Source organism: Leptonychotes weddellii, chromosome 1 (genome assembly GCF_054177405.1).
Source record: "Leptonychotes weddellii isolate Sample4059 chromosome 1, ASM5417740v2, whole genome shotgun sequence".
Classification (NCBI taxonomy): Eukaryota; Metazoa; Chordata; class Mammalia; order Carnivora; family Phocidae; genus Leptonychotes; species Leptonychotes weddellii.
In genome coordinates, this window is record NC_138369.1 from 45,641,325 (window position 1) to 45,669,051 (window position 27,727).

Below are 27,727 nucleotides of genomic sequence, written 5' to 3' on the forward strand. Positions count from 1 at the left end.
GTAGAAGCTCAGGTGAAACATTTAAAGCCAATAAAAAAGATTCTACATCGTGAGGCACGGAGTGAATTTGCGGTGGAAATGGGTGTTTTGCGGGGAGAGGGTGATGGAGGGAGTTTTCACCTGGCTGGATGAAGGCTTGTATCAGTATTGACATCCACGTTGGCCAAAGCACGGATGTGAGAGCCCAGGTGTACCTGAGCTTGTTCCAGTGGAGCATGGCTGTAGTCGGTTTAAGAATAATAAAATTCTTGTATTTTGTACAGCAGGGAGGGTATTTGTGGATTTTTAAATTTGTTTTTGTTTTAGTAAAAAAAAGAGTGTGTGTGTGTGTGGCGGGGTGGGGGGGTTTGTGAAAATGATGGTGTTTTTTTCCAGCTGGAAAGATGATGACTGAGATAAAATATTCTGGATCATTAAAGGGGCACAAACAAATAAAAAGATTTACCTTAATGCAGTAGACAGCAATTTCAAGAATCAATCTTTCTTTTATTTTTTCTTTTCTTTCTTTTTTCTAAGGGATATTCCAACTTAGAATGGTGAAGGCTGGGGGAAAATGTTACCTCAAGTTGGTAAAAGCATGAATGGGGTTCATTCAAGACAAATCTAAAGAAGTTCTATTTTATGTAGCAGGAATTTGGCCCAGGAGATGGTTGGGGTGGGTGGTGTTGGAAGAATTGACTGGTGAAGGGCTTGAAAAAATGAAGAGGCAAGGAATCTGGGTTGCTTCTTCTTCAGGAATACAGGAAGGGTTTTATTTTTTTCTTTCTCACAAGGGTTGAGGTTAGAGACTGGACCAAGTGCTTCCTCCCAAGAGTGAGGCATAGAGGGACCACAGAGCTGTTTATCTCCTTTTCCTCTTTTGGCTGCTTTACTGCTTTTCTCTATCATTTTCTCACTGGGAGACTTGGAGGGAGGGAGTGCTGGTGTGGCTGTAATGGAAGTGAGATGTAGATGTGGAGAGGCACTCCTGCTGGCGCCTAATATGACCATTCTGAATAGTCATTTGGGTGACTTGTGTAGTTGCCTTTTCTCAGAACAATGGAGTAGAAAATCTTAAGGGATCTTTGTTAGGAAATAACAGAGGCACCAGCAAGAGTGTATGAGGAAAATATAAGAGTATATGATGGTCCCATTGGTAGTTCCCTAGGAGGATTATTCTTAGTTCAAATCAACAAGTGCTGATTAAGTGAGAAAGGTAGGTAGGTAAGTTTTATTGAGCGTCTGTGATATGTCAAACCCTGTACTAGGTGCTCTAACATATATCTCATTAAATTCTAAACACAAAACAGGCTTACAAAAAGTGAGTAATGTGTTCCCAGTCATACAGCCAGCAAACAGTTGATCTAGGATTTGAACTTAGACCCATTTGACTCCAGTATTGCCATTCCACTGTGCTGTGTTGCCTCACGATTATTGTATTATTGGCAGTATTAATAATAGGCTCCCTCTACAGGGTAGGCAGTGTAGGGGCCTTACCAAGAACTCACACTGAAATTTGGGAGACAAAATGGAGACATGAAACAGTTAACAAAAATGATTCTACAATTATTTCAGACTCGTGTTTTAGGCATTCAATAAACAGGGTGATTATGAGAGCCAGAGTTACTGGAGAAAGCTTTGTAAAAGATGAGTCTTGAAGAAAGGCCAGGAAAAGGAGGGGAGAAATGGGAATGATACTGGTGCTTCATTTTTTTATGCAAGAATCTGACACTCCTGTACCTTGTCCTGATCTCCTATCCTGTTGAAGGCATTTGTTTTGGGTTTAATTACCAGTTAGGTACCCAAAGGTAGGAAGATACTCATTTGTATGGGTATGATGTGGCTGCTGTAGATTTGTGTTTAGCACTAACTGCTTCAGTAGCTTAGGATTCAAAACTCCTTTTGGATAGTATTTTTCTTTAGGAAAGACTGCCTGCCTGGCATGAGCCAGAGAATTTGCCTTGCTCTGGGGACTAGATTTCTGATGGAAGTAATAGTAGCCACTTTGGGCTGACTCCCAACTGTTTTCTGATTTTCTCTGAAGTAATAACATTGATTTATTAAAACTCACAAACCCAGTTTGAGTCTAGTGCTTGACAGCATTTGACACTTCTCTGTTTCTGTGCTTAACAGCAATTCTCAGGATTGCAGCTTTTGTCTTCTTTCTTGCCTGAATTTGTTAAAAACATCTCAGTTAAATATTGTTGAATGGTTTTATTGAAAGTTCTCTATAAGTTAAGGAGCAGGTGTCTGCTTATGACAAGCATAGTGACTTAAAAAGGTGCTTTTTCCTCTAACAGCAAATTTTAGTAAATTTGTCTCACTGTTTAAGCTATCTAGATAGCATTCAGTGAGCAGGTGTCATATATGCCCCATATTATCTTCTTGATGCTTGAATAGGAAGTCAGAGTGTAGCTTCCCAGTAGAATTTAAGAATATTGGTCCCATTTGAATTATAGAATGCTAAAATAAAGAGGGTTTTAAGAAGCATTTAAATGATTGGAGATTTTAAAAAGGGCTTAAAGTAGGCAGCCTCTCAGAGCAGACTTAATATGCAGCAGATTCATTCAAATTTTTATCAGTGTAATTGTGGGCAATGGAATTTGGGGACTTTCCTACGAACTAAGTTGATGGGAAGATTGGAGGGTGTTTCTGTCTTTTGCTTGAAATGTGTTTTCATTGGTTACTTGAGATCTTTAGATTAATTGCACACTAAAGAATCATTGAAAAAAATGGATCTGCTCCACTAAAAAATGAAATCAAGCTTATTATATTCCTTATTAGTAATTGTTACTAGTGTTTTAAATATATATATTTTTTGCCTGAAAATGCGTGTCTTCTTTTAAGGTTCATACCTAAATTTTAAGTGCAGTTAAGACTGAACTCTAATTATCTTTGTGCTTAAACAAGGAACAAATGTCCATTTGTATGTTGTTCTTTCTGCATATTACACTCTCACTGGTGAAGAGGTAAGTTTTCTCTCAGATTTTCCCCTGCCTCCATTTCCAGCAATTCCAATTCCAGTGACCAAGTGAGCTTTTTCATCTTAGCATGTCTCAATGTTTGATTTGAAAATCAGCATAGCACAGACATTCTAGAGATTATCTAGGTGTTCTAGGGACTGTAGATATGGTAAATCCACAGGTGGTTATTGAGCACCTTCTCAGTATAGGGTGTATATGCTAAGAAAAAGAAGATGTAGTATCTGTCTTTTAAGATCTTTCTGTTCAGGTGGACAGACAACATACTTTTTTTAAAAAAAAATTAACATATAATGTATTATTTGTTTCAGGGGTACAGGTCTGTGGGTCATCAGTCTTATATAATACCCAGTGCTCATTATAACACATACCCTCCTCAGTGTCCATCACCCAGTTACCCCATCCCTCCACCCTCCTCCCCTCCAGCAACCCTCAGTTTGTTTCCTATGATTAAGAGTCTCTTGGGGTGCCTGGGTGGCTCAGTTGTTGGGTGTCTGCCTTCGGCTCAGGTCATGATCCCAGGGTCCTGGGATCGAGCCCCGTGTCGGGTTCCCTGCTCAGCGGGGAGCCTGCTTCTCCCCCTCCCACTCCCCCTGCTTGTGTTCCCTCTCTCGCTGTGTCTCTCTCTGTCAAATAAATAAATAAAATCTTAAAAAAAAAAAAAAAGAGTCTCTTAATGGTTTGTCTCCCTCTCTGGTTTCATCTTGTTTCATTTTTTCCTCTCTTCCCCTATGGTCCTCTGCCTTGTTTCTTAAATTCCACAAATCAGTGAGATCATATGATAATTGTCTTTCTCTGATTGACTTATTTCGCTTAGCATAATACCCTTTAGTTCCATCCACATTGTTGCAAGTGGTAAGATTTCATTTTCTGATGGCTGCATAGTATTCCATTATATATATAGGTATGTGTGTGTGTGTGTATGTATATACATATACATACACACACACACACACACACATACCGTATGTTCTTTATCAATTCATCTGTCGGTGGACATCTGGGCTCTTTCCATAGTTTGACTATTGTTAACATTGCTGCTATAAACATTGGGGTGCAGGTGCCCCTTTGGATCAACTACATTTGTATCTTTGGGGTATGTACCCAGTAATGCAATTGCCTAGTCATAGGGTAGTTCTATTTTCAACTTTTTGAGGGACTTCCATACTGTTTTCCAGAGTGGCTGCACCAGCTTGCATTCCCACCAACAGTGTAGGAGGGTTCCCCCATACTTTTTTTTTTAAGTTTCCAAAAACTACCCCTTGTAATTCAAAGAATATAGTCCTTGGATCAACAGCATTGGCATCAAGCAGGAGCTTTTTTTTTTTTTAAGATTTATTTATTTATTTATTTTAGGTAGAGACCATGAGTGGGAGGGGCAGAGGGAGAGGGAGAAAGAATCTCAAGCAGACTCCACACTGATCGCTGAGCATGACATGGGGCTTGATCCCAAGACCCTGAGATCACCACCTGAGTGGAAAACAAGAGTCAGACAGTCAACTGCTCAACCGACTGCACCACCCAGGTGCCCCAACCAGGAGCTTTTTGAACTACAGATTATCAGGTCATCGTATCTACTGAATCAATTTGCATTTGAATAAAATGTCTAGGTGATTCACATGCACATTAAATTTAAGATGCCCTGAACTAAAGGATATGTGATTAGTGCTAAAGGTGTGGCGACAACACTGCTATCGTTTATTGAGCATTTGCTATATGGGAAATGTTGTACTAATCTCTTTACAAATATCACTGAATCTCTGCCATAGCACTGTAGTACTTTAGAAGTTTAAAAGAGTGAAAAATGGATGTGGGCTACAGTGGGAAGGGAATGCTTCATGCAAGTATTGAGATTTAAACTGAACCTTGAAGAATTTGAATCAAAAGAGATAGGTTTGGCTCAGTCCAGAGAGTGGATAGTATAAGGAAAGTACAGTGGTAGAAAAGAGAGAGACCATGAAGAGACTGGATTGATGCATTATCTAGGCAGCACCTATTTTCCATGCTTTTATGGTCCGTCTTTGGACATATCATTAAGAATAAGGGAATTCAAAGTACAGTAGTATGAACCAGTGCTTGTGAGAAGCTCTAGAAAAATATTTGAATTAGAACTTGGGGGAAAAACTCAAGTGAGGTACGAGGCTTCTGTCTACTAAATATTTTACCTGTATGTCCTGTTTCTGACTTGTGAACACAAACACACTGATTCTATAAAATTGCATTGTTCATAATAGCAGTAGACTGTAGCTTAGAATTCTAGATTATTAGAGCTGGAAGATCATCTGGGTACTTTATAAATGGGAGAAATCTTGATCTGAAAAGGGAAAGTGACTGTTCAAGGTTACTCAGCTAGTTAATGGCAAAACCAGAACTACAGTCTAGAACTTCAGTCTCTCTACTAAGCTTTTTTTCCCCATTATACCACAGTATCCCTCTATTTTACTATCTTTATACCTTCTTTTTATCTTTCTCCATCTCTGACTCTTTCAAGGATTGATAGGGACTTTTTACTTTTATAATTGCGACATTTGAACTTGAAAGAATCTCAATGATCGTGTAGTGCAGAGAAATGGAATGATTTGACCATGGTCAAATAAGAAGTTAGAGAATGAGGACTAGAACTTATATCATCTGACTCCAACTCAAGTTTCTTTCTACTCTCTTTAATTTTTTTTTAACAACTGATAATTTATTTAAAAGGTTGATTTAAGCATCTGCAATGGTGACTTCAGCCTTGACTCCTGACTCAATACTGATGGGAGTAATTTGCTTAACAATCTCAGAAGGACTGTGCAGATCAATGAGTCACTTGTGGATCTTCATCCGAAAACAGTCCCAAGTCTTAGAACCTTAACCACAAGGAATTCTCAGATTCAGTAGTGATTCTCAGATCTTGGTAGGTATCTGAACTGGTCCTTTCACTTTGAGATTCTTTTCCTTTGTACCTCTGATCAAGTTAGCACATACTGTCTCCCAAGATTTTAGGTTGCGGCTGGCTAGAGTAATTCTAAATTGGTGAATCGCCACCTCTGGTTCCAGGGTGTCTTCCCAGTGCTTTTAAAAGCCATGGCTGCAGAGTGGCTTCCTGACTGACTTTCCTGGAGGAGAGCAAACAGCGGTGAGTCAGGAGCAGAAGCAGGGCATCCAGGGCTCCACTGTAGCCGCGACCACGTCTTTCTCAAAGAGGTCTTTCTACTCTTAAGTCACTCTTTAGGCAGATCCCTCAAATTTAATCCTTTTCTCCTTAAAAATACTGTTTTTGTCTATTTCTTTTAAAGAGTCATTGTGGAATTCTTAGTAAATACTTTAAAAAGAGCCACATGAACACCACACTATATTCACACTGGCAATTTCATTGTCTTATTTGTGTTATTGTTTCAGCAAAGTTCACTGTAAAATGATTGAAGGAGAAGCTTTTCGAGAGTCTAGTAATCAAAATCCAGCAATATAATAAAGACAGTAGGACTGTGCTACAGTGATGACCTTCCTTTCAGGGACCCATTTTTACCGTAATGTCCCTGTCTACCTGAGATTGCTTCCTGTCTTTCTGTACCCAAGTTCAGATCTGTAGTTACATTAGCGTTTTTAATATCTTGCTAAGCAAAAAGTATTGGAGGCCTAAACAGTAAGTTTTCCAGAATTGTATACTTTTCCCTCACATTAGTAAAACAGTTTTAACTGGGGTATGTTCAGTGCAGTTAAGCACTGTTTACTAGGATCTTACAGTCCAGTAGGGGAGAAGACAGACATTTAAGTAGGATTTATTATAGTATGGTAATTAGTGTGCATAGGGTACTATGGGAACACAGAGGTGGGCTGTCCTAGGAAATGAAGATATGGTTAGAAATGTTCATGCTATTAAAAATGTGCCATTGTATATCCTTAGGTAGACTACTTTGCCTCTTCGAATTTTGATTTTCTAAAATCTGTCAAATGAGAGGATTGAAACAGACATTCCCTAAGATCCTTTACAGCACTATTTTATTTCCATGTTACAGTTTATGTGCCATTTTCTTTAAAAAGCTTTATAATTTACTCTATGGCATAATGCTTGTAAATCTTTGGAAGAAGAGGCATAGGTCAATAAATGATTAAACATGTCTTTGGTGAAAAGCTCATCTTTGAGTACTCTCCATTTAGTACCTCTTTCTTACCTCCTCATGATGGGAATTGGGGAATTGTGTTTAAATTCCTCTCTTCCTGATAGATGTAAGAACTTTTGTATACATATGTTGAAGTGTTGGCTGACAGACTTTATTTCTTGATCCCTGCCATGTACACTGTTCTGAGCAGTTTATACAACGTATGCATACACATTATCTCATTTTATCCTCACAGTGATCCTGAGCAGTAGAAAGAATATTTCATAGATGAATAAACAAACTCATAAAAGTAGTCACTTGCCCAGTAATAAATAGCTGTTAAGCTGAAATGTCAGGTTCTGAACCCAAATTGGTAGATTCCTATACACACAAGACAAATTTGCCAGCAGAAAAATTTTTTGTTATAAAAAAGGTTTCTTTTGCAAAAGGATTTACCACATGATTCACTTAAATAGTAAGCACCCCACTGCTTTTGCAATTGCTCACTTTCCAAAAATTTTATATGTACACAGCATATTCATTACAGAGAGTGAGGGCATGGTTAAACATAGTGGCCTCAAGATGGAGAGTTGCATCCTGTTTTTGGTGTTTAATGGTACTCACACTATGTGTGCCTCTCTAACTCTTGTGAGTAAGATCTTCTGCATACTCATTGGGTAGCATTGTCATTCTTTGTTTTAGCTTTCCACATAGATGCAATTGAATACCAGAAGGCTATATATCACTTTCTAGAGAGAAGAGAAGATGATATAAAAGGCTTTTCTGTCCTGCAGATACTACTTCAGTGCAGCAGGAGGAAGTAACTTAGAATATGGCAGGTGACCTACGGAGAAAATAAAGTGAGCAAATACCATAGATTTCTGAACTCTAAAGATGCCCATGCAGCATGACTAAGAATTGCAGGAAATATACTGGCCTTGGTGTTTTTGCTTAATAGGAGGCATTTCTGAAATTTTAATCTGTTTACATAAAATTGTAAAGCAGGTTATGATTATATTCAATCACTCCACCCTTTTCTTCTCTTTTCAGCATTCATGAAACAATGTGAACATACAGGATTGAGGTTCAGAAGACCTAGGGTTGAGACCCGGCTCCACCCTCAACCATGTGACCCTATCAGAATTACATAACCTCTCTGAGCCCCTTTTCCCTCTATTTGACACATTTTTCTTTGGAGTCTTACCATATGCCAGACACTGTTCTAGGTTCCAGAACAACAGACAAAAATTAGTTCCCATATGTGTGAAATGGAAGTTAAAATATGTATATCTCATAGCAATGTTGTGAGAATTGACTAAGGTTTTGGAAAAGCACTTTGTAAAGGGTAAAGAGGCTTACTACTGATTGTTGCATCCTTCCCTGTTTCCAACTGCATATACCCAACCTATCTTTGTCCCTTTTTTGAATTCCCCTATTGTATAGTTTTATTGTCTATTTTGCACACTTCAAGATGAAGAATATTTTTATTTTTTTAAGTTGAAGTCTACTTGCTCAAAGGCAAAATTTTTGAAGGCTTTCTTTGGTATTTTTTGGAAGGAAATATAATTTAGCTTTTTTTTTTAAATAAGAGAAATATTACCTATTCGACTCAGTTATTTTAACAGTTAAGGACAGGACCACATAAATCCTTATTTAATAAATAAATGCTAAAATAGCTCTGCTTCAGTTTCACTTGTGACTAATTAGGGAAGGGTGGTTACAGAGGAAAATGAAGAGAGAAACAGAATGCTTTAAAAGGTGTGCCTGTGTTCTCCTCCTATTCAACCTATCTTTCACACTGCATTCAAAGTATTAAAACAAAAGCATTCACAAATCTTATAATTTCCTTTTTAATGTTCTTCTCTAACACATTGTTGCTCATGAGGCTTATTTGCAACCTGCTCCAGTTTATCTTTTCAGACTCATTTGTCACTACTCTCTTAATCCTAAACTTTTGCTGTATCCTGGGTTATACTCTTCTGAACACATACTTGGCTTTCAGGATTCCATGCTATTATTACACAGTTCCTTTAGAATGTTCCTGTTCTGCTTCTCTGTCTTACCTTAGTGCTCATTTTCTTTATTCCATTCTCAGAGCATGAGGATACTGTCTTATTTTAAAAAGACCCATCTCCTCCTGCCTTCTCCATGTCTTTGCTTTAAATGTCACCCCTTCTTTTTCCTTCTGTTCATTCTCTCATTTTCTACTGGCTGCTCTGTCCTTTCAAATAAAGAAACAAGCAAAATCTGCTATTCACCTTCTTAATCACTCTTCCAGATGTGAAATAGAAATCTCACTCTTGTCTCTACTTCCTTATCCTATATTTCCCCTCCTGCACTGATGGCTTCCACCTCCATAATACTGAAATTGTTCTTGCTAAGTCCAAAGGAAGGTGTCATTCTATACTTTTATGGATTGGTTTGACACTGTTTATCTTCCATTTGGAAGTCCCTTCACTTTTGAATATGGCAGTCTTTGTTCATACCTTTTTAAAGTTCCTTCTCACTCTTTTTGTTCTTTTTCTTTGCTTACCTCATTAAATGTGAGTGTTCCTCAGGGCCCCATCTTCTGCCCACTTCTTTTTTTCACTCTACACACATTCCCTGATTCCTCTACTCTCAAGATGTCAGTTACCTCCTAAATGCAATCAGTTCCCAAATCTCAGCCTTTAGACCAGAACATTGTCCTGAGTTTTATACACATGTTTAGTTGCCTGCTGGATGTCTCCATTTGGGTGGTTGAGGGCAACTCAAGGTCATTTGTTCCAGTACTGAATTCCTTATCTCCCCTCCTATTCCAGCTCTTCTCATAGTCTCTGTCTCAACTGAGGACAGTGACTGTTGCCTATTTCAAGTTCTCATTAATTTTACCTAGAACTTTTGTAAGTTTCATGATGATTTCCACCTAATAGCTTGAATGAACTATTTAAAATACAAATCTGACTCCTTCACTCCTTTGCTTAAAGCTTTTCATGTCCTATCCCATGTCTGATAGGTAAAGTTCATCACCTTCCCATGATTTGACCCGTGCTTTCTTCTCCAATCTCCTAACCATTTGCATCCCTAAACTTCAATTTACAGCAATATTGAACTATTTGTAGTTCCATACACACATTATGGCATTCTTTCCCCTTGTCTTTGTTTATGCTGCTTATTCCTCCTGCAGTTGTCTTTCTCTTTCCTTCCTTTTCTTGACTAAACTCATATGCACCTTTTGAAACTGAGATGAATAATTCCTTTTTCAGAAATCCTTCTCTTACCCCCTGGATATATTGGGCATCTCTGTCCCCTCCATGCCCTCTTTCAATCATGTGGATATCTTTATCACTGGACGCAACACAATGATCTGTTTGTGTGATGGAGAATTCTTTGCAGCAGGCTTAGTGTTTTATTTATTTTTTATATCCTTAGCATCCAGCAGTACCTGACACATAGTTTAAGTTCAGTGAATCTTTGCCAAATTGAGCTAAGGAGAGAGAGATCCAGAGAATGAGAAAAGGTTCGATAGAAGGGAACAAAGGTGAGCAAAAGTATTCTAGGATTAGAGGTATATGTTATTATGTTGGAAATAATCTTTATTCACTGCAAATACAAGCGCTAGAATGCTTTTGCTCTTACTTATGCTCTATGAAATACAAATTAACTTAATTATTAGTTTTCAACCAGTCCAAATCATAAATCTTTAGAGATTTAGCTCTGAATGAGAGCCATAGCAGCCCTCAATACTGGAAAGTATCTGGCCCATGGTAGTTTTGAGCAGAATAAAGGCAAATGGAATAAAATTAAGGGCCGAGGTTCTCCTCCTTAGCCTATATTGACACTTGGCTCTCATGGAGCTCATTTATTTGAAGTTAATCCTGCCTTTTTTTTTTTTTTTTGCTCTGTCCCACAAACACTCCAATCTTGGGCCACCCAAGCTGCTTGTTTCTTTCTCTTTAGTGAGAAAAATTCCTTTGGGTTATCCAAAGGATAATTCTGGAGAACTAAACAGCATTGTGACTGAAAAATGTTGTAAGGAAATACACAGTAAGCTTTTCATGATCTGACTCTGCCTACCTCTTCAGTTCTACTTTTCTTTGATTCCCCACCCACTTTGATAGCCATGACAAACTACTTAGGTTTAACTAAATGTGCCATGTCCCTATGTCTTTATACTATTCCTACTACCTGAAAGGCTTCTTCTGTGTTTTTGCCTGGATAATCTTCAAGATTCAATTCAGTTGTTGCTATTCTAGAGTCAGGACTAGACTTACTCCTTTCTTAATTCTTTCAATTTGTGTTAGAAACCATAATATGCTTGCTTATCTCATAGCAATTAACTTATAATCACATTTTATTTGTCTGTCTTCTCATCTCCTCATCTTCAATGCTGAGATGCCCTTGAGGACAATGAATGTAACTTTTTTTTTAAGATTTTATTTTTATTTATTAGAGAGCGCATGAGTAGGAAGAGTGACAGGCAGAGGGAGAGGGAGAAACAGGCTCCCTGCTGAGCAGAGAGCCAGAAACGGGGCCTGAGATCATGACCTGAGCCTAAGGCAGACACTTAACCGACTGAGTCACCCAGGTGCCCCAATGGCTATAACTTTAATCTCGGTATCCCCAGCATTTGGTATGACAAGGTTTTCAATAATTATTAGTTGGATTATTCAATGACTTATGAAAAAATTACGAAAATATGAATGATGAGGAAAAGCAACTATTCAGCTCCCTATAAATATAAACAAACAAGAGCTACATTAACCAAAGTGACTATTCATTAAGAAGTGAGATATATATATATATGCCTGTGTGGCTCAGATGGTTAAGCGTCTGCCTTCGGCTCAGGTTGTGATGTCCAGGTTCTGGGATCGAGCCCCAAGTTGGGCTCCCGGCTCAGTGGGGAATCTGCTGCTCCCTCTGCCTCTCCCCTTGCTCATGCTCTCTCTCTGTATCTTTCTGTCTCAAATGAATAAATAAAATCTTTTTTAAAAAAGAAGTGATATATATAAATCTTTTTATAAACTGTAAAATGCTATAAAAGCATTAATTATTTTTACTAGTCTCCCTTACAAGAGGCTGATGATGTACCTGTTCTTCCCCTCTCTAACACACCCTTTTCTGATGGGCATAAACACTCCATGCTTGTTTTCTGGAAAACAGCCATGTGCTCTCTGTTTCTTCCCCTCTTTCAGCCTAGGCACTAAGATGTCTTTGTTTACTTGAGCCTTTCTCAAATTTTAGAGTCCGTTCTTTCTGTTTTTCTTCTGTCTAGGACCATTCTTCCATTCCAGTCCTCCTAAGTACAGCTATAATACCTTTCCAGGATATATACCTCTTATTTATTTGTTCAAGGGACCTAGCAACTTTATGCAATAACTTTAGCCTAAGGTAATCCTGCAAAAAGAGGCTTGGTCTTTGTGGAAGGAAATTGAAGTCTCATTTTTCTGTTGTAGACTCAAATCCTTGAAGGGCCCTAATATTAATAAAACTCAACCGAAGGCTGTTTCTTTTATACTTCCCGATTCCAGTGATAATCCAGAGAGGGAGCTGTGTGTGTGTGTGGGGGGGGGCGGCAGTGGGGGACATGCTGGAGTGTGCTGTGCCCCAAGTCTCATGGTGCAGGGCTCCAAATTTGAGGGTGTGTAGTGGAATGTGATGGACCCACGTGATGCAACTCTAGAGCTACATATCGATATGTTTTCCTCTTCAGCCCCTATCACTCCCTGATGGTGAGAATTTAAGTTCTGTTGCATCCTATGTTGCAAAGTGTTAAAGTATTAACACTTTAACTATTGGACAAAAGGGCATCAGTGAAAGATTGATCTGCTAATCAATCAGCAAACATCCACTAACTTCAATGTGTTATTTGCCATGAAGGCCACAAGACCAGTTAATACTTAGAATCAGATAATTATAGAATATATGCTTTCAGCTTTAAGAAGTTGTGCAGTATCTCAAGGAAGACAAAAATTAGGAGAGTATAGTAGAAGGAACTTTGCAAACATTTAAAATATCCAGATTTAGGGGCACCTGGGTGGCTCAGTTGTTAAGCGTCTGCCTTTGGCTCAGGTCATGATCCCAGGGTCCTGGGATTGAGCCCCACATCAGGCTCCCTGCTCCGCGGGAGGCCTGCTTCTCCCTCTCCCACTCCCCCTGCTTGTGTTCCCTCTCTCACTGTCTCTCTCTCTCTCAAATAAATAAATAAAATCTTTAAAAAATAAAATAAAATATCCAGATTTAGGTGTCTACTCTGCTAATTAACTTTTTGTGTCACCATAGGCAATTTAACTCTTTAAGCTTCAGTTTATTTCAAAATTTAGGGATTTGGGTTAAATCATCTATCTTCAGAAGCCCTTAGAAATCTAGTGATTTCAAAAATTAAAAAAAAAAACAACAAAAACCAAGTGATTTCTACAGGTTCGATTGTTTGACAGTATGAAGAGTTTTCAGAGAAGGAAGAAATTACTGTGGGCTGATGAAGTCAGAAAATGTTTCACATAAGGGGTAGATCTGAGCTAGCCTTTGAAGGCTGAGTGAAATTTAGATTAGTGAGGAAGGAAAGAGGCATTTCACTTAAAAGGAAAAGAAAGAGCAAAAGCAAAACAGTAATGAGTAACGTGTATGTAGAGGAGATTTAAGCTAGTTGGCATACAGGTTTCAGGGCAGGGAAAAGAGGGAGAGAAGTTTAGGTAAACAGTGTAGGGGAAATGATGATAATAATACCTAACGTATTAGATACACCATGTGACAGGCAGGCGCTGTTCTAAGTAGATGTATTAACTTACTAGGTTATGAAATAGGTTATTATTATGAACTTAATTTTGCAAATGAGGAAACTAAAGCTCATAGTGAATCCAGGGTTTGAACCCACGTAGTCCAGCTCTGAGACCATGCTCTTACCCAACATGCTGTGTAATCACTAGATAACAGTGTTTCAGATTTCTTGCCACTAAACACCTTAATATTTCTTATCCTCAATGACATAAACACACATTTGACCTTGGACAGTTTCTTGTTCTCTCTGAACTTCAGTTTCTTCATCTATAAGGGGGAAATAAAATATATCTCCAAGGGTTCTTATGAGAATCAATCAAACTGAAAATGTCTAATACAGTGTTTGGGACATGGAGATGTTCAGTAAATGTTCCACCGTGACGAGCAGATTTTCACAGCAGCTTTAAGACAACAGCTTACGGGAGACTTCAAGTCAAGTAAAATAATTTGTAGACAGATTTCCATGACACTAAAAATAATTTTGAAAAAATAAGACAAACCTAGATGAATATTCCTTCATTTAGTGGTTTGTTGCATATAGTTTAGAAAACACTGATTACTAGTGTTTTGAAACAGTCTCCGGGGAAGATGTTTTTGAGATGGCTTACTGTAGAAACTTTATTCTTTGAGTGCTATCACATCCATTGTCTCATTTAATCCTCCACACAATAGTATTTGTGGGGCATAATTAATGTTATTCTCATTTTATGTATAAAGGAATTAAGATGGAGAGGTTACCCAAGCTCACATAGCCAGGAAGCGATAGAGTCAAGACTAGAACTCAGGTCTTTGACTTTGGATCTTGTATATTTTTCTGTGGGCTTTCTATTCTGAGCTGCGGGTGCCATAGAACTAGATGGATGGCTAATCTAGTTGGGAAGTGGACAAGAATATCAGTTCTTCCAGCCATTTAACAACCTTCTTTGTTTTCCAAGGGTATTTAGCTTAATGATTTCCCTTTAATGCTACCTCGAGTTTCTCTTGCAGAAACTGCTGGGTTCTGACACAAAAAGCCAGTGAACATTGCCATGGAAAGTGATGACAGGAAGGTTGAGACTGGTATTCTTTGGAAAGAATGGAGCCAAAAGACCTCAAGAAGCATCATGGTGTTCTGAAAAGCATCGATTTGGAGTCAGATGGCCTGGGTAAATTCAGGCACAGCAAGCTTCTGAATCTCAATTTCCTCATCCTTAAAATTATAGTAATAATTCCTGCCCTTCTTTCTTCATGGGATTGTTGTGAGGTCAGATTGCAAACTGTACCACACAGATTTAAATATATATGGATTGAAAGTATTGCAACAGGTGGGATTGAGAGTTGCTATGAGGAAGAATTTCCCACTTAATTTCCTCTTAAGTATTGTCATTGGCAGTTTTTCTAGTTATGAGAAGTAGGAATTTAGTGGAGCAAATATATTTTTCCTAGAATCAGGGCTGTTGATTATAGGTGGAACTGTGGAGGTGGTGAATTTTTTTCCTCCCACTTTTCTGTGCCTTCTCTCCCTGTTGGTGCCTTTCATTCTGTGTTCATGGACACATGTCCTATGAATGACTTAGGTCCCATTCCAGAGGTGAACATATTTTCTGAAACAAAACTGGGATATGAGGTCTTATTTTTCAGTGCAACTAGTCTGGATGATTTTTAGGTGCTGAAATGTGGGAATTGGGAAATTGTGGTGGTTGGAGACAGTGGTGGTTGGAACCTCCTTGAAGTCAGGAGGTTCTTGAGAATTGTAGGCCAAACTATTGTTGGCATCCCTATTACTTGGCCTTTAATTTTCAGCAGACTGAGTTAATCTTTGCTTAGCTAGGTGTTGTTAATGGTTATTGGCAATTCCTTTTCATAGGTTTTTGCCTTTTCATAAAAACTGGAAAATAGAAAAATTTCTCTAATCCTACCTAATGAATAGTGGAATTTCAGCACTAAGATGGGGGGAAAAGAGAATAATTCTTTATTTTTTTTAAGATTTTATTTATTTACTTGACACACAGAGAGTGAGAGACAGAGAGATAGAGAGCAAGCACAACCAGGGGGAATGGCAGGCAGGGGAGAAGCAGGCTTCCCGCTGAGCATGGGTCCTGATATGGGGCTCGATCCCCGAACCATGGAATCATGACCTGAGCTGAAGGCAGCTGCTTAACTGACTGAGCCACCCAGGTGCCCCAAGAGAATCATTCTTTATTGCCACTTGTCCACATACTCTTTGAAAGAATAAACTGTGAGTTAACTTGGCAAAGTGGAATAAGACTGATTTTCTTGTAGCTTTCAGATGGCTTATGCATTCAGATTTGGCTGAAAAAAAAAATGCACTCAACTTAACCTTGACCCTGGAAAGAAATTGTAGCATTTAGGATTCTGTAATAAGGTCATACATTTAAGTAAAACTTTGTAATTTATTCTATACTTTGACTTGCATGTGTCCCTGCACTTAATTGTCATCTTAACCTTGTAAGTTGGTAGAGCTTCCTGCTTTGATTAGGAAACCAAGGCTCAGGTAGATTGTGATTCACTTATAGTTACAATGTGAAATAGGTAGAGCTACATCTAAAATCTAGATTCTTCTTGGGGCGCCTGGGTGGCTCAGTCGTTGAGCGTCTGCCTTCAGCTCAGGTCATGATCCCAGGGTCCTGGGATCGAGCCCCACATTGCTCCGCGGGAAGCCTGCTTCTCCCTCTCCCATGCCCCCTGCTTGTGTTCCCTCTCTCGCTGTGTCTCTCTGTGTCAAATAAATAAATAAATAAAATCTTTAAAAAAAAAAATCTAGATTCTTCTTTGTGCTCTTTTCTCCTTACTCACTGCCCCTTTTCTCTATGCAGCTAAACTCCTTTCTGAGTTCTGCATTGGTCAATTATGACGCTTTTGCCTAAAAGCACTAAGGATGGATAAAAAAATTGCTTAAGCTGGAAAGAGCCTGTATGGTCTGTGACAGGTGCTGCGTAGGTTGGTTGAAAAACAACTTAAAGATTAGCTCCTTTCCCTATGTGTTTTTGTTAATGCTTATAATATTTTTATGACTTAAAATCCTTCTGGTATCTTTGGTATATTTCAGACTGATTTTAAGTTGTCAGGAAAGGGGATTTTCACTCCAGAGCTCAGTTCCTTTAAAGCTCCTTATTTTCCTTTAAAGCTGGCAATTTATTTCTTAGCCAGAGTTCAGGGTGGTATCAGACTTAAGTTCCTACCAAAAAGACTGTTCCCTGATGATCTATTTTTTTCTGCCTGCTTTTTTTCCACATAGCCTGTCTGTTTTGCTACACCCCACCCCTTAATTCCAGCTTTAGTTATATGCAAGGTTCTGAGAGTCAAAGGACAGTGAGTTTGGGGGTAGGGAAAGAATATGAAGCTCCTGTCCCTTCTGATTCCATGTGTTCCCTCCAAATCCTGGGAATACCCTGCTGCTGTGTCCACTTCCCAGCATCCTATGTCTTTCTCCAAACCCTTTAGGAGCATCTCAGCAGTGGCCTTGAAATAAAGACTTCCCAGAGATTTTTTAATGGTGGGTTTGTTTTTTTCCCATATTTAGAGCTTAAAAAAAAAGGCACATAGAGATCAGCCTTTGTTTACTTTTAGTGGTCCACTTCCCCTCCCCTCCTTGAGGATATTTATTGTGAGTTTTCCCATGTATTTCATTCATTCTTTCATGAATTATTCTGTAGGAACTGGTGCTGTAATGCCGAGCACAAGAGACATTGACCTGTCTTTGCAAAGCTTATAGTTTATTTGGGAAGATAGTAAATTAAATAAGCAATGTAGTAAAGTGGGATTTATTGTTATATCAACGTGATTAAAGAAAGTTTTAAATAGAACATATTTCTCTCATAATATCACCATAGCAATAGAGCAGCTGCTTTCACATTTTTCCATATTCTCTTCCAATATTTGTCCATATGCATAACATATTTTTTACATAATTGTGATTGTTGTCTAGCTATAATATTTTTTTCTGCTTATAATTTTTACATGTTGTTACTTATATATTTTTTATAGCTGTTGTACCATGATTTATCCAATTATATTTCTTTTTTTTTTAAGATTTTATTTATTTTGACAGAGAACACAAGCGGGGGGAACAGCAGGCAGAGGGAGAAGCAGACTACCCACTCAGCAGGGAGCCCGATGCGGGGCTCGATCCCAAGACCCTGAGATCATGACCTGAGGTGAAGGCAGCCACTTAACCATCTGAGCCACCCAGGCGCCCCATCCAATTATGTTTCTGTTAGAGAACTGTGTTGACTTATGATTTTTCATGTTTATTACATAGTAAGGCTATCAGCATTCTCCATTTTCAGGAAAGGAACTACTTGATCAAAAATTATAATATATGTAGCTTTGATAGAAGCTATACTGCTTCCTATAAAATGTTTTCTAGTTTGTAGTCCATCAACCATTTTTACCTCACTTTTCAGCACATTATTATTTTTTTAAGTGTTAATAGGTATAAAAGCCATATTTGAGTGTTTTAACATGCATTTCTATGAGTACAGGTAAGGTTGAATGTTTTCCCTAATGTTTGTTTATAAATATGTGAAATGATTGCTCTGGACTTTTAGCAGTTTACTTGTTGATTTGCTTACTTGATGGTTTGATTTTGAATGGGACATTCATTGTTGATGAAGAGGAATGGGTCACAGTGGCTAGAATGTCTTTTTGGGGATTTGATCTAACTTAGCAAAAACTTCAGTGATTGTGGAGCCAGGAGTCAGATTCTTTGAGCTAAAGTCAGTACTATAGGGATGCCTGGGTGGCTCAGTCGGTTAAGCATCTGCCTTCGGCTCAGGGCATGATCCCAGGGTCCTGGGATCGAGTCCCATATTGGGCTCCTTGCTCAGCGGGGAGCCTGCTTCTCCCTCTGCCTGCAGCTCCCCCTGCTTGTGCTCTTGTGCTCTTTCTCTCTAATAAATAAATAAAATCTTAAAAAAAAAAAGTTAATACTACATGTAGGGCTGACACCTGTGGGGTCTATACTAGGTTGTGAGTTCTTTCAGAGCAAGGGCCATGTTTCATTCTTTGCCTCAGCTTTTAGCACACTGGCCAATAGTAGGCCTCAAAAAATTGTTGAAGGAATATGAATTTCTTGGGGGTACTGGATAAGCTCCGTCTCTAAATACTATTTTCACCTCTTCTTAAATTGCCTAAACTTTGACATTTTAGAGTCGTTCTTTAGGTCTTAAAGATTTTCTAATCTTGGAGGCCTCTGGGAATTTATTAATACCTATAGGAGGATGACTGTGGTGCTCTCAGGCAACATATTGGGGATTATAACCACACTATGAGAGAAACACTCTGTAGGGATAGAATATAGAATAGACACCTAGTGGTGGAGGAGTGGAAATGGGGTAAGGTAAGAGAGATGCTCAGAAGAGTAGTAGGAAGTTGTCAGAAATAAACCTCTTCTATTACAAAGAATCCCAGGAGTATGAGAACTGGAAAGTAATCTTAGTGGTCACCTGAGCCTTGGTGTCATTATGCATAAATGTCAATGAGAATGCCTGCTTTCTAGGGTTATCGTGAGACTTTATTGAAATAAAGTAGGTTATGAAAGTGCTTTGTAAACTCAAAAGTGCTATGGGAAAAGAAATCATTGTTATAATCACTATCTCATGTAAGACACAAAGAATAGGGAGATAAAGTTACTTTTATTTTTTCCCAGGAGCTGGATTTATTCTTTATATTTTGCTGCCAATCTTTATCATTTGAAGATGAAATATAACTTTCTAAAGTACTATTTTCCCCCAAGGAAATAGTGAAGAAGGATGGAGGGTGGGAGGGGGGTAACTTTAGGGAGTGAATAGACTTTGTTAGCTTTTTATCACTTTTGCAAATGATGAGTTATCTTATAGTTAGTGGGAATAGTGAAGGTTTTGGACCAAGGGAGTAATTCGATCACGATCAATGACTTCCTAAGGGAGGTTCATCTGGAGACCGTGTTGAAAATTGGGAGGAGGGGGCGCCTGGGTGGCTCAGTCATTAAGCATCTGCCTTCAGCTCAGGTCATGATCCCAGAGTCCTGGGATCAAGCTCCGCATTGGGGTCCCTGCTCAGCAGGAAGCCTGCTTCTCCCTCTCCCACTACCCCCTGCTTGTGTTCCCTCTCTCACTGTGTCTCTCTCTGTCAAATAAATAAAGAAAATCTTAAAAAAAAAAAAAAGAAAGAAAATTGGGAGGAGGAAGAACTGTGTCAGCCTGGAGACTTTAGGGGCATGTTTTTAATATCTTTTTTTTTTTTAAAGATTTTATTTATTTATTTGACAGGGAGAGCGAGAGAGCACAAGCAGGGGGCACAGTAGAGGGAGAGGGAGAAGCAGGCTCCCTGCCAAGAAGGGAGCCCGATGCGGGGCTCAATCCTAGGACCCTGAGATCATGACCTGAGCCGAAGGCAGAAGTTTAACCATCTGAGCCACCCAGGCACCCCTAGGAGCATGTTTTGATTGTCCATCTCTGAGATACTGGAGGCTTGTAATAATGGGACCATGACAGTGAAGAAGGAGTGGATACAAGAAGGTCAGAGAGTATAGTCCTAGGCTAAAGGAGCTGTGGGACCTTATGACCTTCAGTCAGTTATCTCTCCAAGAGGTTTGTTTTCCCTGAAAACTTTATAAACATTGAAGTATAAAAGTGCACAAATAATAAGTGTATAGTCCAAAGAGCTTTCGCAATGTATAAAGTACAATCCAAGTCAAGATATACAACATAACCAATATCTGCTAAGCTTCTATGGTACCCCCTCAGTCATTACTTCTCCTCTCCCAACAGGTAACCACTATTTTGACTTCCTTCACCATATATTAGTGTTGCCTGACTGAGCTTATATAAATAGAGCCATGCAATATAAACTGTTTTTTGTTTGACATTATGTTCATGAGATTCATCTATTTTCTTATATGGAGCATTACTTCATTCTTTTTCATTGCTCACTTATATTCCATGGTTTGAATATATCACAATTTATTTATCTATTCTGCTTATAGATACTTAAGTTGTTCCCAGTTTGGGGATGTTATGAAAAATGCTGCTGTGAACAATTGTTGTATATGTCTTTTGGTGGATATAGGCTCTTGTTTCCTACCCAGGAGCGGAATTTACTGGGTTAGGGCAATATGTATGTTCATCTTTAATAGGTACTACCAAACTGTTCTATCCAGTTTTATAGAGTTTACCAGTTTAAATTCCCACTAGCAGTCTATAAGAGTTCCTTACCAATACTTAATGTCTTTGTCACCATGGGTGCTATAACAAAAAACATAGGCTGGGTGGCTTAAACAACAGAAATTTATTTCTCACAGTTCTGGAGGCTTAAAATCTAAGATTGGGGTGCCAACATAATCAGGTTTTGGTGAATGTCCTCTTCTTGGTTTGTAGATGCTGCCTTCTTGCTATATCCTCATATGGTGGAGAGAGAGTTCTGGACTCTTCAAACTCTTAAAAGAGCACAAATCTCATTATGGGAGCTCTGCCCTTATAACCTCATTTAAATCTAATTACTTCCCAAAGGCCCTATCTCTAAATACCATCACATTGGGGATTAGGGCTTCAACATATGGATTTTGTGGGTGGGGGATGGGGGTAGACATAAACTTTCAGTTCATAATGAGTTGTATAATTTACTCAGTATTGCAGTATTTTAAATATCAAAGGCTTTTTTTTAAAAGATTTTATTTATTTATTTGATAGAGAGAGACACAGTGAGAGAGGGAACACAAGCAGGGGGAGTGGGAGAGGGAGAAGCAGGCTTCCTGCTGAGCAGGGAGCCTGATGCGGGGCTTGATGCAGGGCTTGATGTGGGGCTCGATCCCAGGACCCTGGGATCATGACCTGAGCCGAAGGCAGATGCTTAACAACTGAGCCATCCAGGAGCCCCGAATATCAAAGGCTTTTATGTTTTAAGAAACTTGAACAGAAAGAGCTCTATCTAACATAGGGGGAGAAGAGGACTGCTGGTTATTGAAGGCCTGCTATATACCAGGTACTGCCTAAGTGCTTTTACTTACTTGTCTTGTTTAATCAAGATAATACTCATGCGAAATCAGTGTTATTGCATTGATTTTACAAGCCATAAAACCGATACTCACAGGTTAGTCAGGCAGCTCATAATTGCCAACCAGAATCCAACCTAGGTCTTGAATCCGAACCAGTCACATCACATAGAAACTGCATTTTGTCAGTGAGGTGCCTTTTGCTTTTTTTTTTTTTTTTGGTGGGTAGAGGGGGCTCTTCTTGAAGACCCTGAAAGCCCATAACATAGGTGGCCCCCTTCTGAGACTTAGGACTTAGCTGGCTCTGCAAACAGCAGCCTCCTAACCAGGCAACCTCCTCTTCCCCACTCCCCCACCCCCAGTTCCTTAGGTCCTTTCTTGCCTCCCCAATGAATCTCTTAGCAGCCAGTCATTAAGACTGCCTCAAGGTAGATATTATACTGGCATATCCTCTGCTCCAGCTGGCAGGCTGATGGAAGAAGCTCCAATAGAATTTTTAAGGCTATTTAAGCCTCTTATTTCTCTCTCACACCAGTTTTCTTCATGTATCTTTTTACCCCCAAGAGTAGGAAATCAAGAATGACATGTAATAGGGCTAAAAGGGAGGAGACCTGGGTCCTGGCCCTAATATTAAATTGTTATATACTCTTAAATACCACATTTCCCTTCTCTTGATCAGTTTTATAATTTATAAAAAGAGGGGGTTGGATTGGAGTTAGTGGTTCCATGGACCATCCTCAGGGCCTACTGTGGGAAGACCCAAGTAGGAAATACTTTGGAGGATTCTCTGTATATTATTACAACCAGAGCAGCTCTGGTTTTATTTGTCGTGTCTGTATTGAGCTTCCTCCTTAGATTTTAGTTAAAGCAAAGGATTATGTAACAAATATATGCTTGAAATCCACTAGACTTAGAAGATCTCTTAAAAGTGAAAGTAGTACTTTATGAAAGATTATGAATGGCACAACTAGGATGAACAAAATTTCACCTTAAACTTTTTCTTTTTCTTTTTTTAAGATTTATTTATTTATTTATTTATTTATTTATTTATTTATTTGAGAGAGAGAGAGCAGGGGGAGGGGCAGAGGGAGAGGGAGAGAGACTCTCAAGCAGACTCCCCACTGAGCATGGAGCCTGTTGCGGGGCTCAATCCCACGATCCTGACATTATGACCTGAGCCAAAATCAAGAGTCGGACGCTTAACCAACTGAGCCACAGGTGCCCGTCACCTTTAACATTTTCTTGGTGTACGCGATGCCTTCATGCTATCCTCTGACTATCATGAGGGAATGGAGGAGGTATAATTAATTTTGTCTAGGGTAGGAGATTGGGAAGGATTAATCAAAGAGGAGGCATCTGAGCTAGGGTTACAGGAAGAATAGAAATTCACTGGGTGGATTAGGAGATTGGGGGAAATAAGACATTTGAGGTAGAGGAATGAGGCAGGAGGGCATGAAAAGACACTGTTATTTTGGAAATACTGTGTTCTTAGTGTAGATATTGTGTATGATGAAAACGGGAAGAAAGAGGAATGCTAGATGATATGGGTTGAGAGGTCAATGGGCTCCTTTGTAAAGGGACTCAAATATTATAGTGATGAGGACTAATGAAGAATTATAAATATCATTTGAATTAGTACTGCTTAATGAATTTTGGGTTCTTCTAGACTCCAGTGTTTGGATGGTAGCTATGGCCATTGTGAAGCTCACACACTCAGAAGTGATTTTGATCAGAGAGCGCCTTGGTGACCTGGAGTCTACACTAATTTCTTCTTAATTGGCTTAGAGTATTGGATATATGTATAATGCTTGTGTAAAACAAAAGTGTAGGGGAGTGGAAGAGGCTCTGTTGTTGGGCAGCAAGTCTCCACACTGTAATAAATTCAGTGGCGTCCTTACCATTAAAACTTGTCATCACAGGCGGAAGTGGCAAAATTGTAATTTTACCTCCTTTGTGAAAAATTAGAGTCAGCCTTGTGGCTCAGGCTTCTTCCTATCTCCATAACAGATCTCTTCATTCTGTCCCTGGAAACATGTTTATTTGTAATGCATTGCATTCGTAGTAATTGGAGCAGTGTGTCTTTTCATTCTTCTGTCAAACAGCCATCTCCCTGCCTAGAGAGACTCAGAGCATGATGTAACGAGTCTGTGAATTGCATTAGGTTGGGAATCAGGTTCCCAATTAAACACTTATAAAGATGTCCCACCCATTTGCCCCCTTTTTATCATCTGTACCCTTGAAATGTCCTCCTATAAGTTCTATGCTGGTTGAGGACAGGTTTCACATTGGGGCACAGTATCTGCCCAGCTGGGGCCAGTGTCAGCTTCATCCATTTTACAAAACTGAGGAGTGAACTGACATTGAAAAGTTACAATGGCCAGGCACTTTACATACATTTTCTCATTGAATCCTTATACTTCCAAAGAGGTGTTATTGCCATTTTACATATAAGCAGATGGTTAAGTAACTTCCCCAAAGTTGCATACAGCTAGAAAGTGGTAAGTGAGGATTTGAATGTTTGTCTGAATTGAAAATCAGTGTTTTTTCTACTTCTTGACTCTGAAAGTAGAATAATTGTGCTATTAGAGTCATAGAAATTTCACCTCTGAATGGGAAGAAGCTTAGGGGAAGAACTTGAGGCATAAAGGTCAGAAAAGAGGTTTTGGAGAATCGACACTTAATCAGAAGTAGAAGGTATACAAAGTAATGAGTTATAAGCAGTTCTAGTATTTACCCCACTTGGGAATGAAACAGATTATGCTGTGGCCAGTGGTGAGTTTAGATAATTTCCAGGTGTGAGTCAGAGTAGGGAGCAAGAGATTGATAGGGTATGTAGGTGGGGCTTTCTTAAAAAAAAATTGAGATGTAATTTGCATACCTTAAAATTCACCTTTTTAAAGTATACAGTTCACTAGTTTTATTATATTTACAAGGTTGTGTGACCATCAGCATTATCTAATTCCAGAACATCTTCATCATTCCAGAAAGAAACCCCATACCCATACCCCCTTTCCCCAGCTCCAGGCTAATCTACTTTTTGTCTCTGTGGATTTGCCTATTCTAGACATTTTATATATGTGGAATTATATAGTAACCCTTTCTTATACAGCTTCTTTCACTTAACATAGTATTTTCAAGGTTTATCTACATTGTAGTATGTTAGTACTTGGTTCCTTTTTATGAATTTTATTCATTTTTTCCTTTTTATACAATATTGTATGGATTAGCATTTTATTTATCCATTTATCAGTTGATGGACATTTGGGTTTTTAACACTTCTGTGCTATTATGAGTAATGTTGCTATGAGCATTTATGTGCAAGATTTACATTGATATATGTTTTCAGTTCTTTTAGGTGTATACCCATGAGTGGAACTGCTGGGTCATGAAGTAAGTCCATGTTTAACTTTTTGAGGAACTGCCAAACAGTTTTCCAAAGTGGCTGTACCATTTTACATTCCCACCAGGACTGTATGATGACTTCACTTTCTCTACATCCTGGACAACACTGTCTTTTTTTTTTTTTTTTTTTAAAGATTTTATTTACTCATTTGAAAGAGAGACAGAGAGAGCACAAGCATTGGGGAGAGGCTGAGGGAGAGGGAGAAGCAGACTCCCTGCTGAGCAGGGAGCCCAACCTGGGGCTCGATCCCGGAGAAACCTGGAGATCGAGACCTGAGCCGAAGGCAGCTGCTTACCAACTGAGCCACCCAGGCACCCCTGTTTGTTTGTTTGTTTGTTTTTAATGGCTATTTTAGTGTGTGTGTGTGTGTGTGTGTGTTTGAGATTTATTTATTTGAGAGAGAGAGAGAGACAGTGGGGGATGGAGGAGCAGAGGGAGAAAGAGAAAAGAGAATCTCAAGCAAACTTCTCGCTGAGCACGGAGCCTGATGTGGGGCTCCATCTCACAACCCTGAGATCATGACCTGAGCTGAAATCAAGAGTTGGTTGCTTAATCAATTGAGCCACCCAGGGAGCGTGATGTGGGGCTTGATCCCAGGACCCTGGGATCATGACCTGAGCCGAAGGCAGACGCTTAATGATTGAGCCACCCAGGGGCCCCTAGAGCTCATTTTCAATTATTCATTTGGCTTGTTCAGTTTATGGATTATATATTCCTTTTGTTTCTGAAGCTGCCTCTTTTTTTAAATTTGAATCACATATCTGTTCTTGTTAGCAATGGTATTAATAGATAATAAAAATCATTAATACTTATTAAAAATTCTGGGGTTTTGAACCATTTTGCATTAATTTTTATATGCTGTGTTCTTATACATGTGGATATCTGTTTTTCCCAGCACCATTTGTTGGAAATGCTTTCCCCATTGAATTGTCTTGACATACTTGTTGAAAATCAATTCATGATAGAATTATGGGTTCATTTTTGGATTCTCAGTTCTATTCTATTGATCCAATGAATTCCAGTGATTCATCATCTATCCTCATACCAGTACCACACTGTCTTCATTATTTACTTTTGTAGTATGTTTGCTTAGTAATGTTGGAAAGTGTAAGAGGAAAGTGTAAGTAAGTCCTCCAACTTTGTCTTTTCCAAGATTTTTGTCTATTCTGTGTCTCTTAAATTTCCTTATGGATGTTAGGATCTGTTTGTCAATTTCTGCAAAGCTGGAATTTTGATACAGATTGCATTAATCTGTAGATTAATTTGAAGATTATTGACATCTAGTAAGTCTTACAATCCATGGACATAGTTGCCTTTGCATTTGTTTTGATTTTGTTTAATTTCTTTCAGTAATGTTTTGTAGTTTTCATTGTATGAGTCTTGTACTTCCTTTTCAACATTTATTCCCAATAATTTTATTCTTTTTGATGCTATCATAAATGGAGTTCTTTTCTTTTTTTTTTTTAAATATTTTATTTATTTATTTGACAGAGAGAGACACAGCGAGAGAGGGAACACAGGGAGGGGGAGTGGGAGAGGGAGAAGCAGGCTTCCTGCGGAGCAGGGAGCCCAGCACAGGGCTCGATCCCAGGACCCTGGGATCACGACCTGAGCTGAAGGCAGGCGCTTAACGACTGAGCCACCCAGGCGCCCCTGGAGTTCTTTTCTTAATTGGATTTTATTTATTTAGTCTTTGGATTATTCATTACTATATTGAAATACAACTGATTTTTGTATATTGATTGTATCTCCTGCAACCTTGCTAAGTTCGTTTATTATTAATTTAATTACCTAATTGTGTGCATGTATTCCTTAGAATTTTGTATATATAAGATCATGTCTTCTGTAAGTAGAGATAGTTTTACTTCCTTTCCAATTTGGATGTTTTTTATTTCTTTTTCTTGCCTAATTGTCCTGGCTAGAATCTCTAGTACAATGCTAGGTAAGAGTAGAGAGAGCAGACATCTTTGTCTTATTCCTGATCTTTGGGGAAAGCCTTCAGTCTTTCACCATTAGCATAACGTTAGCTGTGGTTTTTTCTTTTTTTTTTCATAGATGCCCTTTATAAGGTTGAGGAAGTTCCCTTTGAGTCCTTGATTGCCACGTATTTTTATGATGAAAGGGTGTTGGATTTTGTCAAATGCTTTTTCTGTGTTTATTGAAGTGATCATGTGGTTTTTGTCATTTATTAATATGGTGTACTGCATTGACTGATATTCATATGTTGAACCAACCTTGCATTCCTGGGATAAATTTCACTTAGTCATGGTATATAATCCCTTTTATATATTGCTAGATTTAGTTTGCTAACAGTTTGTTTATAGCTGCAATATATTTAATAGATCTTCTGACATTATACAAAGAGAAATGTAAGTTGCCTCATATTATTCCACCAACTGCTGTGTGCTACCACCTTGCTAAAGGCCTTACATAATGTTAACCTTATTTAAACTTCTACCTTTGTGCTGGGTGGAGGTCATTTAATCTCCCACTGTATGCTAGGTAATGGTGTCCCTATCTTGCAGATGAGAAAACAAAAGGGCAAAGATTTTTT

General features: G+C 38.7%; 1 protein-coding gene across 1 annotated transcript in view; it reads left to right on the forward strand.

Moving 5' to 3' along the window:
- The window catches only part of SYN2 (synapsin II), a 148,788-nt gene that overhangs the window by 691 nt on the left and 120,370 nt on the right, over nt 1–27,727 (forward strand). The gene's annotated exons all lie outside the window — the stretch shown is intronic.